This window comes from Petaurus breviceps, unplaced genomic scaffold, assembly GCF_028583685.1.
Source record: "Petaurus breviceps papuanus isolate PSGF00001 unplaced genomic scaffold, PetGlider_PUasm1.0 111, whole genome shotgun sequence".
In the NCBI taxonomy this organism is placed as follows: domain Eukaryota; kingdom Metazoa; phylum Chordata; class Mammalia; order Diprotodontia; family Petauridae; genus Petaurus; species Petaurus breviceps.
The window spans coordinates 331,573-349,922 of record NW_027185600.1 but is presented as its reverse complement, the minus strand read 5'-3'; the positions used below and the strand labels follow the sequence as shown (position 1 = coordinate 349,922).

Genomic DNA, 18,350 nt, shown 5'->3' with positions numbered 1-18,350 from the left:
CCCCCCCCTGTGAAACGCACGCCGTGCTCCGAGCTGCATCCAATCAGAGCTGCAGCAGTGAGCTCGTCATCCTGTTCTTCCCCAGTGATTTGCTTATAGAATAAAGGTACATTTTTTTTGTTCACATTTACCTGTTTATTAAAATTGCTGTCAATGTTCATTAAAATAAGCCCTCCCCTGAAAATAAGCCCTCTGGTGTTTTTCTGTCCAAAAAAAATTAATAAGACAGTGTCTTATTATCGGGGAAACACGGGGTAGCTGCCCTTAAGATAAGCACAGTTTTAGGGGAAAAGGAAGTGATAATTCCCTTCATGCCCAGTTTGGAGCATCACAGTTTTTATTATCTATATGACAAATATTTATAATCTAAAGATTATCTAAAAGATGACAAGAACAATGGCGAAGGCCTTCAGTCCATATTAGATAACAAGTCTTTGGGGGTTTAGCCAGGAAAAGAAGAGCTTCAGAAGAAACATGATAACTCATTAAGTATTTGAGAAGCCATAACAAATAGCCTTCTGTTTGACCTCAGAAGGCAAAAACTTTGAGCTATGGATGAAAACATCAAAAAGGCATATTTAGGGCTTAATGTCAGAAACAATGTCCTAATAATTAGAACTGGCCCAGGGTATAGGCTATCTTCAAAAGGAGTAGATTTTCACTTTTATGGAGGTCTTCTAGCAGACATTGGAATATACTGATTGGGTATGTTATAGAGGAGGTTTCTTTGAGGTTTGGGTAGATCTAAATGAGTGCTGAATCTCTTTCAACTTTAAAATTCAGTAATTATAGACTTTTAATGCCTCCTTTTAACTTCCAATATCTGTGGAACTTTGGAGAATGATTTTTCCTACTCCATATTTATTCTGCTTAAAGTCATCAGAAACAACAATTACTCTGTCTTTTTATGAGGCATCTTCAAAGTTTGTTGACAATGCATTTCATGGTTGGATTACTAGATTAAAGATTTATAGTTAACAGAATGCTATATTTCTTGAAAGTACATGATCATAGAGATGAGCTAATGTAATTGTGCATATGTAAAAGAGAGTTACAGAGGTAAAACACTGTCATTCAATTCAGGGGAGTTCTTGCCCAGCAAGAAAGGTCACTGATGCTCAACTAATAAACAGAAAATCTGTTTGGCCCCAAAGACCCATTCAACACCTTCTTAACTTAGTTACACTTAAGTTTTAGCCTTTATTGTGGTCCACTAAGGAAGATAAGATAGAAAGGTACAGGAAAAACAGAGGGGAAAAGAAGAAAAAGATGAAGGACATAAGAATGAAAGGGAGGGTTGAAATGGAGAGACAGATGTGAGAAAGAAAAAAAATCTATAATGAGAAAAAGGCAAGAGGGAGGGGATAGAAGGAAGGAGAAGGATATGCAAAAGGGAAGAGAGAAGGAAAACAGAAAGGGAGACAAAGATGAGAACAGGGGAGAGGAAAGACCAGTAAGGTGATAGGTAGATGGCACAGAGGATAGAGAACTGGTCCCGGGATCAGGAAGACTCATCTTCCTGAGTTCAAATCTGACCTTAGACACTTACTAGCTGTGTGACATTGGGTAAGTCACTTAATTTGCCTTTTTTTTTCTCATCTATAAAATGAGTTGGAGAAGGAAATGCATCCACTCCAGTATCTTTGCTAAGAAAACTGCAAATAGGTTCAGGAAGAATTGGATACTACTGAAAGGACTGAACGAAACAACAAAAAATCAAAATTCCCTTCCTGTTTTCACTTTCTCTAGATACCTGCTTCTCCACCCCTATCAATGGCTATGGTATATAGGCACATGTAGAGAACTTTCAGAAGTTTCTCGGCTTCACTAATGAAATGTTCCCCTTCCCTATATTATTATCTGAAAGGCTACAGGGCAGACAAGCAGGAGGATGTATTATGAAGGTAATGATTTGGCGTCCCTTGACCTCGCTAAGGTATATTCCCCTGTCCTGTACAGTTACATGCAAAGGTTACTGGGCAGATAAGCAAGAGGGCTTGTAATCTTTTTTGTTTATACCTCTGGATATGGTCCTAGAATAATACCCTAATAAGTAACTAACCTTAAGCAAGGGTAAATAGTGAACAGGATTAAGGGAGGCTCCTTCTACATTATCTGCATTCCTTTGATGTAGGATCTTTCTACATTGTCTACATTCTCCTGGGGGAAGGTGGGAGCATAAAAACTCTTTGAGCTCCTTGCATCTATGGCTCTGTAAGAAATGGTCCTGTAATAAACAGACTATTGATTACACCCCTGTCTTGTTATTCTCACCACTTGCTAGCCCACCAACTGCGCTGGCCACAGTAGGCATATACCACATCACAGGACCATAGATTTAAAGATAGGAGGAGAGGTCATCCAGATCAATGCTTTCATTTTTACAGATAATAAAATGGAGGCTCTTAGATGTTAAATGATTTGTCTAGATTTGGGGTGAATTCTTTCTCCCTTTTCTTCTCCCTCCCCTCCCCCCATCTAAAACCAAACTAATGCATCAGTTCAGTTGAAAATTCCTAAATTAAGAAAAGGTACCAACTTGGACTTCAGTGGCCTGAGATAGAAGTGCAGTAGGGGCAGTAGCAGCAGCTTCCTCCCAACCTTTTCACCTTCTTCGACCCTTGGAGCACCCTACCTCCTGCCATCATGCCATTCTCCAATGGCCACAGCATGCTGAAGTCCCGATTCCCCTCCGAGGAGGGATATCCTGACCTCTTCTCGAACAACAACCATATGTCTAAGATGCTGACTCTTGAGCTCCATGAAAAACTCTGAGATAAGGCTACACCAAGCAGCTTTACACTGGATGATGTCATCCAGACCAGTGTGGACAATCCATGGCACCCATTCATCATGACTGTGGGCTGTGTGGCTGGAGATGAAGAGAGCTACGTGTTCAAGGAACTGTTTGATCCTATCATTGACGACCGCCATGGAGGCTACAAGCCTTCAGATGAGCATGATTGATCTTAACCCTGACAATCTGCAGGGTGGTGATGACCTAGATCCTAACTATGTGCTGAGTTCTCAGGTCTGAACTGGCCAGAGCATCTGAGGATTCTGCTTGCCCCCACATTGTAGCCAAGGTGAGCACTGGGCCATAGAGAAGCTGTCTGTGGAAGCTCCGGCCAGCCTGGAAGATGACCTGAATGGCAAGTACTATGCTTTGAAGAACATGACTAAGCAGGAACAATAGCAGCTGAATGATGACCACTTCCTCTTCAACAAGCCTGTCTCCCCACTCCTCTTGGCTTCTGGCATGGCCCGAGACTGGCCTGATGGCAGGGGCATTTGGCACAATGACAACAAGTCCTTTCTGGTGTGGATCAATGAGGAAGATCACCTGAAGGTCAACTCCAAGCAGAAGGGAGGTAACATGAAGTAACACATTTCTGCGTGGGGCTCACCCAGATCGAAACCCTTTTTAAGACCAAGAACTAAGAGTTCATGTGGAATCCTTACCTGGGCTACATTCTGACATGCCCCTCTAACCTGGGCACAGGCTTCTGTGCAGGTGTCCACATCAAGCTCCCCCATCTGGGCAAGCTCAAGAAGTTTGGTGAGGTGCTTAAGAAACTGAGGCTGAAGAAGAGAGGGACAGAGGGTGTGAACACAGCAGCTGCTGGTGGCGTCTTTGACATCTCCAATGCTGACTGACTGGGCTTCTTGGAGGTGGCGCTGGGGCATATGGTGGTGGATGGTGTGAAGTTGCTCATTGAGATGGAGAAGCTTTGGAGCAGGGCCAGTCCATCGATGACCTTATGCCAGCCCAGAAATGAGCAGTGGGCCCCCGAATTCTGCGCTTCCTAATTTATTGGACGAATGAATCACCACCATTCTTTCAGCCTGTGGTACCCTGGGGGGCTCCTGATGCAGCTTCTTCCTTCCATCCTTGGTGTTAGAGTTTTATTTTTGATGGTTGAGATGTTGCTGAATGCTGAAGTAATAAACTATTGTTTTGGCCTAAAAAAAAAAACAATTCAAATTTGGACTTTTTTTTTTTTTACTAAGTTCTGACATTAATATATTAAACTGAGGCATAATCCTTAAATTGTATGTTCACTTAGATTATGACCACACTAGTAAAGTATCATCTATTACTACTTCTACTTCCATTTGAAATATTAACAGATTTTATAAACAATGGGAAGTGGCTAAACTTTTTTATATGCAAATTTCAAAATGGATATTTTTGTAACAGGAACTTAAATGTCTTTCCCATTCTCTTGCTTGCCTGCTTTCCTGCCCCTTAGCTTTGATTTCAAGGGAAGCCATTCTGGTGAATTTGAATAACTCTACCCAAGGAGCACCAGAGAGATATATAAGGCCAAAAGAAGAAATGGGAGTATTTTGGGAAATGTGTGTCTGTTAAAATTGTATCTTGTTCTAGTCCCCCTGACTACTATCCCTTTCTAGTCAGTATAATAAATAATTTTATAAATAGCCATTATAAAGAGGAAATAAGATTGCAAAGAAGAACACTGAAGTCAAAGATTAAAGGAGCATAATTTACAAGGTGTATCATTATTAACCAAGATTCTCTTCCTGGTAGTGTGTGCCAAATCATCATCTAGGCACTGCTATGAGTGCCTTTTGATTATGTGATATGAAAATTTCAGACAAGTGCCAGACATCACCAGTATGACCAGCAGGACTCCAAAAAGTGCTGATAATTTTGAAATGATGTGGACATAATGTTAACTTTAAACTTTTACTTCCAACTGTTATCGATTTATCGATTTTATTTTTTCATAAAACCAGCTCTTAATTTTATTAGTTCAATAGATTTTTTTAAATTTTATTAATCTTTTTGATTTTCCCAATTGCTAATTTGATATTTAATTGGGTATTTTAATTGTTCTTTTTCTAGCTTTTTTTAAAATTTCAGTTGAAGCATAATATATATTTTTCTTCTTTTTTACTTTCTCTCTCTCTCTCTCTCTCTCTCTCTCTCTCTCTCTCTCTCTCTCTCTCTCTCTCTCTCTCTCTCTCTCTGCTTCAGATGTGTTTCTTATAAACAGTATTATCATAGGGTTCTGATTTTTTCATCCATTCTGCTATTCACTTTTATTTTATGGGAGAGTTCATCCCATTCACATTTATGATTACTAACTGTATATTTCCCTCCATCCTGTTTTCCTGTTCATACTTTTCTCTCTCCTTTTACCCTGTCTCTCTTCTGACCACCACTTTCCCCAATCTGCCCTTCCTTCAGCCCCTTTCTCTTTTATTTCTTCTTTCCCCTCCTACTTCTATCCTCCTTTCTTTCCTCCCTTCTATCAGCCCTCCCCCACTTTTCTTTCTTCTTTCTTCTCCTATTTCCCCATAGGGTAAGATAGATTTCTCTGCCATTCCTTCTTTGAGCCAAATCTAATTAGAGTAAGGTTCAAACAATGCTTACCCCCCTCCTTTCTTTCCCTTTACGGTAATAGGTTATTCATGCCTTTTCATGTGATGTATTTTACCCCATTTGGTCTCCCTCTTTCCTCTTCTCCCAGCACAATACTTTTTTTTCACCTTAAATTTTTTTTAATTATCACATTAGAGTTAACTTATATCCACACTCCCTATCTAAGTATACTCTTCTACCTACCTTAATAGAGATACAATTCTGAAGAGTTAAAGTATCATCTTCCAAATGTAGGGATGTAAACAGTTTACCCTCATTGAATAACATGCTTCCCTCCCCCCCCCCATTTTCTTTTTACCTTTATGTTTCTCTTGTGTCTCGTATTTAAAGATCACATTTTTTGTTTAGCTCTGGTTCTTTTAATCAGTAAAGTTTGAAAGTTTCCTATTTCATTGAATGTTAAATCTTTTCCCCTAAAAGATTATGCTTAATTTTGTTGGATACTTGATTCTTGGTCATAATCCAGATCTTTTGCCTCCCAAAATATCATATTCCAAAACATCTGATCATTTAATGTAGAAGCTGCTAGTTTTGGGCTTTTTTGGAGGGGGGAAGGCAGGGCAATTGGGGTTAAGTAACTTGCCCAAGGTCACACAGCTAGTAAGCGTGTCAAGTGTCTGAGGCTGGATTTGAACTCAGGTGGTCCTGACTCCAGGGCCTGTGCTCTATTCTCTGTGCCACCTAGCTGCCCCTTTAAATTTTTTTTAATCTTGCATAATTCTATTATTAATTTATTTCTATTATATTTTATTTTTAGGTATTCCTTTTCCATTTTCAAATACCATCATGATCCCCCAATTCCACTTCTGTCCCAAATGAATTCTGTCCTAAAACAAAGAATAAAGCAAGGCAAACAAAAGATTTAGTTATTTCTAACAATATATTCTGTACCTCTAACCCAAAATCTCTCTTCCAAAGAAGAGGAAGGCATGTTTCAGCTATGGTCTATAGATCATTTTACATAGACCTTTGAACAATACTGTGTATGTAACACGACAACTTTGCAAACAGCTCTACCATTAAAATAGAATTTGTATTCAGGATATAAATAAGCCTTTTAAAAATCTAATTAAGCTGACATTCCACAGAAATAGAATGTTTCGGATTGATCTGTGACAGAGTTTTCCAAAATTTATACCTATATACATGATAACTCCAAATAATACTCAACTATGGCTAACTCTGAGACCTGAGTAGTCAGATTTTGATTACATACTGATAAACACATACATATGAACATATAAGTAACTGTAAACAAATAAACAAACAAAAAATTGTGACACCAAATTCAGGTATCCTCTTATTTATAGGTAGCAAGTAGTATAGTAAAGAGAATACTTGGTGTGGAGTTAGAAGATCTGTTTTTGCATCTTTTTTTCCCTAAAATTTTCCTTTAGACTCAAATGCCAGAACACAAATACAGAATAGAGAAAAGAAACAAAAACATATCATAAACTTAAATATTGGAATTTAAATACAAAGTTAGAAAGAAATAAAATCATATCATGTAAATAGCAGGACACAAGAGAGGATTCAAAATATGTAACAATAAATTCTCATTTCAAGAAAACTTATATGATAAATAATACTTGTGTTGAGAATTGTCCATATTTTCTTTGCTTCCTTGTGAGTTTTCTTTTGTTCTATGCTATGCACTTTTTTACTTTGTTCTTTTTTTCCCCTCTCCCCACCTCCCCCAAAGGCCACAATAAAGGTTAGATATGTTTCTTTATAGCTATAAATATATACATGCCTTCTCTCCTCCCCCCAGAAGGCTACAATAAAGTTTACATGTTTCTCCATAGCTGTAGCTATACACACACACATATACATATATAGACATATACTTTCCCAAACCTATTCCACTCCTGATCTTTGTGCATATCTCTTGTTTCTTATCCTTCCTGCCTCCTCTACTTCACTTTTACCCACTACCTTGCTCTCCTATGACTTGCCTACCCCCCTCCAAGGATCCTTCCCCGTGCTTCCATTCCCATAAATTTAAACATCCTTCTATACCTCTATTTTACCTATTCTTTTACTTTCCCCTCTAAAGATCCCTCCCTTTTCCTCTCCCCCCTCCCTATGTCCCTACCATTTTATTTCTTCTGAATTTAGATCTATTCTCATTTAAATATATATGTATTGTTCCCTCACATATACACATATAGACATTCACGTTCCCAAACCTATTCTATTTCTGAACTTTGTTTTTATGTATATGCTTATCTCTTGTTTTCTATCCCTCCTGCCTCTTCTATTTCACTTTTACCCATTACCTTGCCCCACTGTGACTTATCTGACTCTGGCTCCTTGATATTTGAATTTCTTTTCATTTCTGGATGCTTGTAGTATTTTCTCCTTGACCTGACAGTTTGAAATTTGGCTGTGATATTCCTAAGAGTTATCATTTTGGCGTCTCTTTCAGGAGGTGATCAGTTGATTCTTTCAATGACTATTTTACTCTCTGGTTCTAGGATATCAGGGCAGTTTTCCTTGATAATTTCTTGAAAGGTGTTATACAAGCTCTTTTTTTGGATCATGACTTTCAGGTAGCCAAATAATTTTAAAATTATCCTTCCTGGATCTATTTTCCAGGTCAGTTGCTTTTCCAATGAGGTATTTTACATTTTCTTCTACTTTTTTTTCATTCTTTTGATTTTGTTCAACTGACTTTTGATCTTTTATAGAGTCAGTTTCCACTTCTCCAAATCTAATTTTTAAGGAATTACTTTCTTCAGTGAGCTTTTTACCTATTTTTCCATTCAGCCTGTTCTTCTTTTAAAGAAGTTATTTTCTTTAGTGGATTTTCCCCCCATTTGGCCAATTCCATTTTCTAAGGAGTTGGTTTTTTTCAGACAATTTTTGTTCTTCCTTTTCCAAGCTGTTGAGTCTTCATAATTCTCTTGCATAACTTTGATTTCTTTCCCCAATTTTTCTTATACTTCTCTTACTTGCTTTTTAAAATTCTTTTTGAGCTCTTCCAAAAGGACTTTTGGAGCTTGAGACCAATTCCTATTCCCCTTCACATGTAGATATTTTGACACTGTCCTCTTCAGAGTTTGTGTTTTGGTTCTTCCTGTTATCACAGTAGGGTTCTTTTTTTTTGGTCCATTTTATAAAAGTTAAACTCTTCTCTTAGGATATGGGGGGCACTGGCCCAAGCTTCTTGCAACAAGGGCCAGGGACCTGGTCACTTACTTTATGTACTGGGGCCTCCGGGGCTGGTGGTTTGCCCACTGTGCTAGGGTGGCATAACCTACTAGTACCTGTTGTGCCTTGGATTGCAGGGCTGGTAGTTTGCCTCCTGTGCTGAGGGTAGAGGTCTCATAGCTGGTCTGCTATGCTACTGGCCTGCTGAGCCAGAACCTTGGGGTCTCAGTTACTGCTCTGGGCTGTGGTCAAGAGCCTTGCACTGACTTACCCAGACACTGCTTGCACTGGGTTGTGCTCCTGTAGCAGCAAGCACCCCAGCATCCCCAGGATGGCTGCCAACACAGGTTCTTAGATTTGCTTTTCTAAAGGAGAGCAACTCAAAATGGGTTAACAATCTAGCTTTAATCAAACATATGTAATTTACCTAGTTCAAGGGGAAAAGGTCAGCACCCCAAACTTCAGAGAACACAAACAAGTTACAAGCAGACAGAGAACCAGATCAGCAGACAGGCTTCTAACTGTCTGACCATTACATCCTAGTCAGTTACCTACATACCTAGTCAGTTACCAGAGAGGGAAGCACCAACATCTGGGTTTTCAAAGCCGGGGGGGCTCAACGGCTGCTCAGAGTCTTATCTGGTCAAATCACACAATTCTTCTCAAAGTGAGCCCCAAAACAAAACCTCACATCAGGGCATATATAGCCTTCTCCTGGCTCAGAGAATGTCACAACCCTCTTGACCCATTGCCCAATCACACAGCATCAAGGTGTGGGTGTTCCTGAAAGACAAGCCTCCTGCCACAGGTTCCAGGTGACCACATTCAGCCTATTAGGGGGTAGAGTATATTTTCAAATCAAGGAAGGTTCTCAGAATCATAAGCCTATCAAAGGCCCTAGGGGCAGAGAAGATCTTATATTCCCATTCCCATAGCAGCTCCCCTTTTCCTCAAGTGAGACAGATCTTTCCTGAAGTCCTTCTAAGTTATCCTGGACTGGAAAATTGTTTCACTCCATCTTTTTGTGAACTCTATCACTCCAAAATTCTTTTAGTGGTTTCTGAGAGAAACTGAGGACAGCTCAGACAACTTCTGGGTTTCTCTCCACAATCTTGACTCTACCCCTAGCAGGATACTTCTTAACAAGAGACCTTGTTAGTCCATCATTGGGGTATGTGATTCAAACATTTCCATTGTGGTTGGAACTGTCAGGCTTGGCATTCAATTGCCACAGACTCCTGCTCTTTCCACCATTAACATTTTTTTAAAATCATAATCAACTCCATATGAAAATGATGCAGCAGAGAAAGAAAAGTTGACTCCTACTAAGGATAACAAATCAATCACTAACAATGACAAGCAAATAAAGGGAAAAAATGAAAAAGCTGTATAAAATCAATGAGGTCATAGCTCTTCAATTGTTCTAAGCCAAATGTTCAGAGGTCCTGCTCTCCCTACAATAGACAGAGCATAGAATGCTTCTTTGAGAGAGAAATGTAATAGGGATACAGGGAGAAATATAATGTAAAAATAAGAGAAATCATTAAAAACCTGTTTTGAAGAAAGGATAGACATAACAACTGGTTGGAGGAAAATTATGAAGGTCAGCTAGTGCTACTTCAAATGAGCAGATGGAGTTGACTCAAATGCCCATAGTTTTTCATTTTTTGATTATCTCTTATTTTATACGAAGATAATTTTTGTTCACTGTCCCGCTGGTACCAGACACATGGAATATATATGATTGTTTAAAATGTAATAATGTAACAAGTCCTTATGATTATTCCTCTTTATCCTTCAAAATAAGAGCAAAGTAGCCCTTCCTCCAGAGAAAAGAAGTGCCAAAAGGGGAAAGAGACTAAATATTAAAGCTCCATGACAAATTGATGATGGCTTTGCCAGTCCCTTACCTTTATTTAATTATTAGTTGGACAGAAACCCTTCCCATTTTTTTCTTTAGTCTTGGCAGCAAATTGATAACCCTAGGCAATTTTTAATTAGCACCCTTTAAAAGTGGTTAGCTAAATTAGTCAACTATGAAATAACCTCACCCAAATGATTAACTCCAAATTGCATTTCAAATCCATCAGTTGCTTTACTATATGAACACATCATTACTTCGGGATTGTTAATTAGAATGTTTATCTCTCTATATAGTAAGACATTCATAGCTCAGTGTGAGGCCAGATGCCAACTGGCATCCCTTTTTACAATTCTTCCACAAATGTCCTGCCAGCCATTTCGTACTGACATTTCTATTACCAGATACAGCTCTGGCTCCATCCATGTCACAGCAGACACAGAATTTAGAACAAGCTGAAAATGCGATGGTCCCCTTACCACCTCATTGTCCATGTAAACAGCCTTGGTCTTTTTCCTCTTCAACAACAATTCAGCACACATCTAAAGGTTTATGAGGTGTCAGGCACTGTGCTAGGTGGTAGGGATACAAAGACAAAATGTTTCTCCCCTCCAGGAGTCTGATTCTACTGGGAGGAATTACTGAGGATATGTACAATACTAAACATAGCCACATAAATGCAAAGCAAATTTGGGGTGAGGGAAGCAACAACCTGGGGAGGCAGGAAGGCCTCTTTTCGGAGGTATTATTTCATAAATATTAAAAGGAGCTAAGGATTCTAAGAGGTAGAAGTGAGAATGAGGAGCATTCCACATATGGGAGACTTTATGCAAAAGCATGGAGGTCAGAGACAGAGTATTATGTAAGGAAACCATCAGGTAGATGGATATGTCCAGAACATAGATTTTATGGAATATGAAAAATGTCTGGAAAGATAGATTAGACCCATACTGTGAAGAGTTTTAAATTCTAAATAAAGGAGATTTCTTTTATGTCCTAGTCAGCAAAGAAACACTAAAACTTCCAGAGTAGAGAAGTGATAGGTCAGCTCTCCACTTATAAAAACAGCCCCAAAATGAGCTAGATAACTATTGATAGCAGCCTATTGGGAATGTCTGCAAGGGTCGCCTAGCTATAAGGACCCAGGACTTCTTACTGAGACCCACATCCTATGGATCTTGGGTGGTTCTGGAGGAGAGAGATGAGACACTGCCCAGGTAGTTGATGTGTGTACTACATTTGCAGAGGTAGGAAGAGGTAACTCATAGAAATTCTTTAGTCTGACAGTGTGAGAATTTCCTTTACCTGTTTGTTATCATGCCCTCAACTTTGATCTCACTGCTAGTACCCAGCAGCTATCCTATGTCTAGAGTAACTCTAGGAATGCTGCTTCTAACCTCAGGCTGTCTATTCTATGGTGGGTGGGCTTCAGAACAAATAGCCACTTAGATGGAAATATGTGCTTTTGAATGGTCCTAAATAGTTTAGCAAAGTTGGGTGCAGCATATAGATATAGACACATTTACACAAATAAGTTATGTATATATGTGTATGTGTGTGTGTGAATAAGAATTTATTAAGTATATGTTCCTAGCACTGTGCTATATGTATGGTCCATACCATAAATATATTCACTAAGGTGAATGTTTATTTTCTTCTGATAGATTTGCAGCATCCGGCACTAATTCATTAATTTTAAATGAATCTTACTTAGAGAGTACTCAGCATATAGACAATAGCAATTTTCCCCCACCAGGTGGCAGGCAAACCCTAGTAAATTACTCGGTTTCAACTTTTTTTTTTTTAAATAGCACTGAACTGGCTATACCAATAAACTAATAGAAATTAGAATAAATGTAGAAGCCTAAAGTGGTGATCAGTCTACCACATTAAAATCTTATATACAGTGGCACAAAAGCTAGCATAGAAGATATAATCTTCAGATGGCCGCCTTCTCACCAATTTAACTAGCAAAGTTTCAGGAAGAGGGAGGCAGACATAGGTGTGCACTGAGAAAGGGATATTAAGTATTGCTGCCAGATGCTTTGTCTCTACTACTGGAGAAAAGGCTCTTCCTTGGAAAGCTCAGTTACATAATGGGATCAGAAACTAGCAGATGCTAATCAGAAGCTCAAAAAAGGGGGTGCAAGAGATTGGGGGTACTCCTACAAAGGGCTGTGTGCATATGTCTTGAGTGTTTTGAAACCTATGAGGTTTCAAAGTATATGGTTTCTTATGATTTTCCCCTATTAATGTAAATATAGACTTCCATTCTAAGAGTTCCCTCCTTAAGTCTACCACCCCTCCCCTAAATGAATGGTGCCTTTTCCTATCATTCCTATTATTCTACTGCATAGAGTTCTGAACTTTTAAAATCAACTAATCAACAAGTATTTATTCAGGATGTCAGGCACTCACTGTGCTAGATACTAGGAAAAGAAATAATAGCAATTATAAGAATTAATATTTACATAGTGGTTACTCTGTGCCAGGCATTTTGCTGAATACTTTATAAATATATAACCAGATGATCCTCATAACAATCCTGCGAGGTTGGTGCTATTATTATCCCCATTTCACAGATGAGGAAATCGAGGCAAACAAGTTAAGTGACTTACCTAAAGTCAGACAGCTATAGTAAATGTCTGAGGCCAAATTTGAATGAAGATGTTTCTGACTCTAGGTCCTGCACTATATCCACTATGCCTTCCAGCGGACGCAAGTACAAATCACTTGTGCAAAGAGTAGAACAATCCTACTCATGAAGAACCTAGATTCTAAGTTGCTCTTTGGACTTGGACCCAAGTTACTTGGCATTAACTTAAGCCATAAAAAGAAAATGAACAACCACATGTGATATTTTGGAGATAACAACTACAAAACTAGAACTAGGAGAAAGTAAAGTGGGCTTTGTACCAGGGCATTGCAAGGGAAAGAATGGTAGCAAAAAGTTTTACTCTTTCAGCAAGTAGAAAAATCCGTGTTTAGCACCAAGTTAGTGAAAATAATTAGTTGAAATAGAAGCTGCTCGACAGCAAAATGCCTCAGTCACTAGCTATGTGATCCTGGGCAAGTCACTTAACCCTGTTTGCCTCAGTTTCTTCATCAGCAAAATGAGCTGAAGAAGGAAATGGCAAACCACTATAGTATCTTTGCCAAGGCAAAAAGGAGCCATAAAGAGTTGGACATGACTGAAAATTACTAAACAACAACAAAAACTGTAATATTCCTTCTTCCTCACCTGCTGTGGCTGTACCTAAGTGAGTGCCTCCTTAGCTGGATCTGCCCCTCTTTATTTTATTATTATTTTTTTTAAGCAATCGGGGTTAAGTAACTTGCTCAAGGTTACACGGCCAGTTATTTCTGGGTGTGGTGCTGAGTGTCTGAGCCCAGGATTCGATCTCCAGGTCGTCCCAACACTGGAGCCGGTGCTCTTACTCGCTGAGCCACCTGGCCGCCCCTAAGCAATTGGGGTTAAGCAACTTGCTCAAGGTTACAAGGCCAGGTGTTTCTGGGTGGGTGCTAAGTGTCTGAGCCCGGGATTCGATCTCCAGGTCTTCTCAACACTGGAGCCGGTGCTCTTACTCGCTGTGCTACCTGGCCGCCCCTGATCTGCCCCTCTTTATTATCCACAAGTGGTTTTGTACAGGATCCCCCCTAAGATGATATCCTTTCTAACAACATCTTTCCCCAGCAGAATCTTATATTTATAGGTCTAAATGCTCTCCCTTGTAACTGAGCTTGTTATAAACATTTTATTTGATGATGCTGATCATCAGTTCTTGTATTTACAGTTGGTTGGATTGTAGAGGTCTTCTAGCCCAACTTTTTTTATTTTATGGTTGAAAAAATTGAGGTGTGAGAAAGTGAATGGTTTGCTTTAGGTCACAGGAGAGTAAGTAGAAGTGTTAGAATACAAATTCAGATCTTGCAGGTCCAAGTTCAGCATTCTTTACACACTACTATGCTGATTGCCCCAGGCACATTTTATTTTGCTTTCTCCAGGTGCCAGAATTGCTAGTTTTGCTAGAATTGCTGGCTGGAGGGACTTCAGATCACCAGCAGCTGTGCTGGTAGATGCCAAAGACAAAATGAGAGGTCAGTGCAGCGAGGACTTTGGGACCTGGGAATCTGTGGTGCAATCCAATCTTTGTCCCCGGGATGAAAAGCAGCTGAGGCCCCACGGCCCTGCAGCCACCACCTCGTGGTTGCTTCAGAGCTCCTAGACTGCAGATTGTGGGGGGAACAAGCAAGCAGTCTGAGGGGTAATTGCTCTTGCTTTAACTTGCTTGGATCTGGATTGCTGTCTAGGGTGGAGGTCCTGGGGTACATGAGCAGTCTGCCAGAGCATGTGGAGGCTTCAGAGAGGGCACCCAACTAATACTTCCAGCAGCTGCAAAAATCCCAGTATTTGGGATAAAGGTACTATTTCTGGTACCAGAGTTCTACTGTGGAAAAAAGCTCAAAAGTCAAGTAATTGAGTGGCAACATGAGCAAGCAAAGGAAGCAAAGCAAACAGAGCAACAAACAAAGCGACCCAACTTTACACTCCTATTTTGGGGACAAAAAGGATCAAAGTATGGAACAGGAGGAATACAGCAAAGTCAGAACTCCTGCACCAAAAGCTTCCAAGAAAATATGAGCTGGTTACAGGCCATAGAGGAGCTTAAAAAAGGATTTTGAAAATCAAATCAGAGAAGTGGAGGAAAAATTGGGAAGAGAAATGAGAATGATGCAAGAAAATTATGAAATGAGAGTCAACAACCTGACTGAAGAAAATAACACCTTAAAAATAGACTAAGATGGCAAAAGAGGCTCAAAAGGGCAATGAGGAGAAGAATGCCTTAAAAAGCTGAATTTGCCAGATGGAAAAAGAATCTCAAAAGCTCACTGAAGAGAATCATTTCTTCAGAATTAGATTGGAGCAAATGGAAGCTAGTGACTTTATGAGAAATCAAGATACTATTAAACAGATCCAAACAAATGAAAAAAAAAAATAAGGCAATGTGAAATGTCTCATTGGAAAAACCACTGATCTGGAAAATTGATCCAGGAGAGGTCATTTAACAATTATTGGACTACCTGAAAGCCATGATCAAAAAAAGAACCTAGAAATAATCCTTCAAGAAATTCTCAAGAAAATTGCTTGATGTTTTAGAAACAGAGGGCAAAATAGAGGTTGAAAGAATCCACCAATCACCACCTGAAAAATATCCCAAAAAGAAAACTCCTACAAATATTATAGCCAGGTTCTGGAATTCCCAGATCAAAGAGAAAATATTACAAGCAGCCAGCAAGAAACAATTTCAATGTTGTGGAAATACAATCAGGATAACACAGGACCTGGCAGCTTCTACATTGAGGGATCAAATGGCTTGGAATATGGTATGCCAGAGGTCAAAGGAGCTGGGATTAAAACTAAGAATCGCCTACCCAGCAAAACTGAGTATCATGTTCCAGGGGAAAATATGGTCATTTAGTGGAATGGAGGACTTTCAAGCATTCTTGATGAAAAAACCAGAGTTGGATAGAAAATTTGACATTCAGATACAAGAAGCAAGAGAAGCATGAGAAGGTAAGCAGGAAAAGAAATCATGAGGAACTTATCAAAGTTGAACTACTTATACTCCTACATGGAAAATCAATAATTGTAACTTATGAAACTTTTCTCAGTATGAAAATAGTTGAAGGGAATAGAAATGTATATATGTGTGTATGTATATATATGTGTGTTTATATATGTATACATGCATATATATGTCTATATAGGAGGGTATATGGGTATATGAATACATACATGAGTGTGTGTATATGTCTATATGTACACATAGACAGAGGGCACAGGACCAATTGAATAGGAGGGGATGATACTTAAAAGGTGAGATTAAGAGGTGAGAGAGGAATATAATGAGAGGAGATGGGGAGAGACAGATTGGGGTAAACTATCTCATATAGAAGAGGCAAGGGAAAACTGTTACAATGGAGGGGAAGAACAGGAAGGCAAAAGGGAATGAGTCAACCTTATTCTCATTGGATTTGGCTTAGGGAGGTAAAGACATACACACTAAATAGGGTATCTCACCCTACAAGAGAGTTGAGGGGAAGGGGAACAGAGGGGGAATGATGGAAGGAAGGGCAGGTTGGGGGGAGGGAAGTTGGAAGCACCCACTTTTGAAAAGGGACAGGATTAAAGTACAGAATAGAACAAGTAGGGGGTAGGATAGGATAGAGGGAAATATAGTCAGTCTTTCACAATATATACACTATGGAAGTGTTTTGCATAGCTATACATGTACAACCTATATGGTTGTACTTATCCTTCCAGTGAGGGTGGATGGTGAGGGTGGAAGGGAAAGAATCTGGAATCCAAAGTTTTAAAATCAAATTTTTAAATATATATATATATATATACATATATATATATATATATGTACACATATTATTATTAGTTTACATGTAACTGGACAATGAGATATACAGGCACTAGGGCATAGAGATCCACTGTGCTCTACTGGAAAGTCAAAAGGGGAATGGGTGAAGATTTGGGAGAGAGCAGATTGACGGAGGGGATATTCAGTGGGAATGCTGTTTTGGGGTGGTGGGTATTGAAAATTGGGGAGAAAAATTGTAACTCAAAATCTTGTGGAAATGAATGATGCAAACTAAAAAAGAGAAAAAAAAAGATCAGCATTATCTTCTTATTGCTGGGGGTATACATACTATGGTGAAGGACACAAAGGTGGGAATGAGTATGACCTTCAAGAAGAGATTAGCCTAGACAAAGTTACTAACCTGACATGAAAGGTTTATATACAGGAGTAATATTAGAAGTTTGAATAGATAATGTTAATATATATATAAATATAAATATATATATATATATAATACTGTAAAGCAATTGGGGTTAAGTAACTTGTTCAAGATTACATGGCCAGTTTTGTGTGTGTGTGTGTGTGTGTGTGTGTGTGTGTGTGTGTGTGTTAAGTATCTGAGGCCGGAACCAATACCAGGTCCTCCTGACTCTGGGGCTCTTACTGTGCCACCTAGCTGCCCCTATAATGTTAATATTATCAAGTGATTTCATATTAACATGAAGAGTATAGACTTCATCCTGTAGGCAAGCAATGGGGAGTTCTTGATTGTGACAGATAGAAAATATTTTAGTATAGCTAGTCTGGCAATACTACAGGTGACACAATTTTGAAGTTGTTGAGGGACTGATTCATTGTCTTGAGGGGAGAATAAGAAATGATTGGGGGAGAAATGATGAAAGTAATTATAAGAAAAAGACCATTGGGAAGACATAAATAAGTACCAGCCCATATGTCTACTTTCTTGATCTCTACACAATCTTCATAAGAATAATTTCTATACGTATCAAGAGCACCTTGAATAAAGATATGAGAAAGGAAAAGACAAGCTTCTGCAAATGATATTTGGTTATAGACCAGGCAATATCATTACAGTCAAAAGATTCACTAAAAGTTACCTAGACAAGATTTTACTGTATTTGCTGAATTTTTAAAAAACCCAAAACAAACCATTTGGTTCAGTAGAACACAATGCAAATTTACAAGTTCTTCTCTAGAAAGCTGTCTGACATTCTTAAATCAAAATCACACTAAATTCCTCTCAACAAAAGAGATGACTGCATTTGACAAGAAATTGATTATTATTATCAAGTGAGACATAAAACAGGAAGCCAAATTTGTTTATCAATGCTTTAGAGGACATTTGGGCAAACTCCTAAAGGAAGTGGAACTTTCTGTAGATATTTGGGTGCCCAATTATGCAGATTCATCAACCCCAAGAATGCTGTGGAGCTTACTAAATAAGATTCAAAATCATTCAAGAGTTTGGACTAAGTAACCACAAAGGAAGAGCCAAGGTAATCAAGAGCATCTATTTTCTCAATCATGATAAGCA

The 18,350-nt window shown here is 38.9% G+C and overlaps 1 long non-coding RNA gene and 1 pseudogene across 4 annotated transcripts in view; one reads left to right on the top strand and one right to left on the bottom strand.

The window, feature by feature from the left end:
* Positions 1-18,350, bottom strand: part of LOC138157004 (uncharacterized) — a 127,331-nt gene that overhangs the window by 91,889 nt on the left and 17,092 nt on the right. The gene's annotated exons all lie outside the window — the stretch shown is intronic.
* Positions 2,564-3,959, top strand: LOC138156958 (creatine kinase B-type pseudogene; annotated as a pseudogene).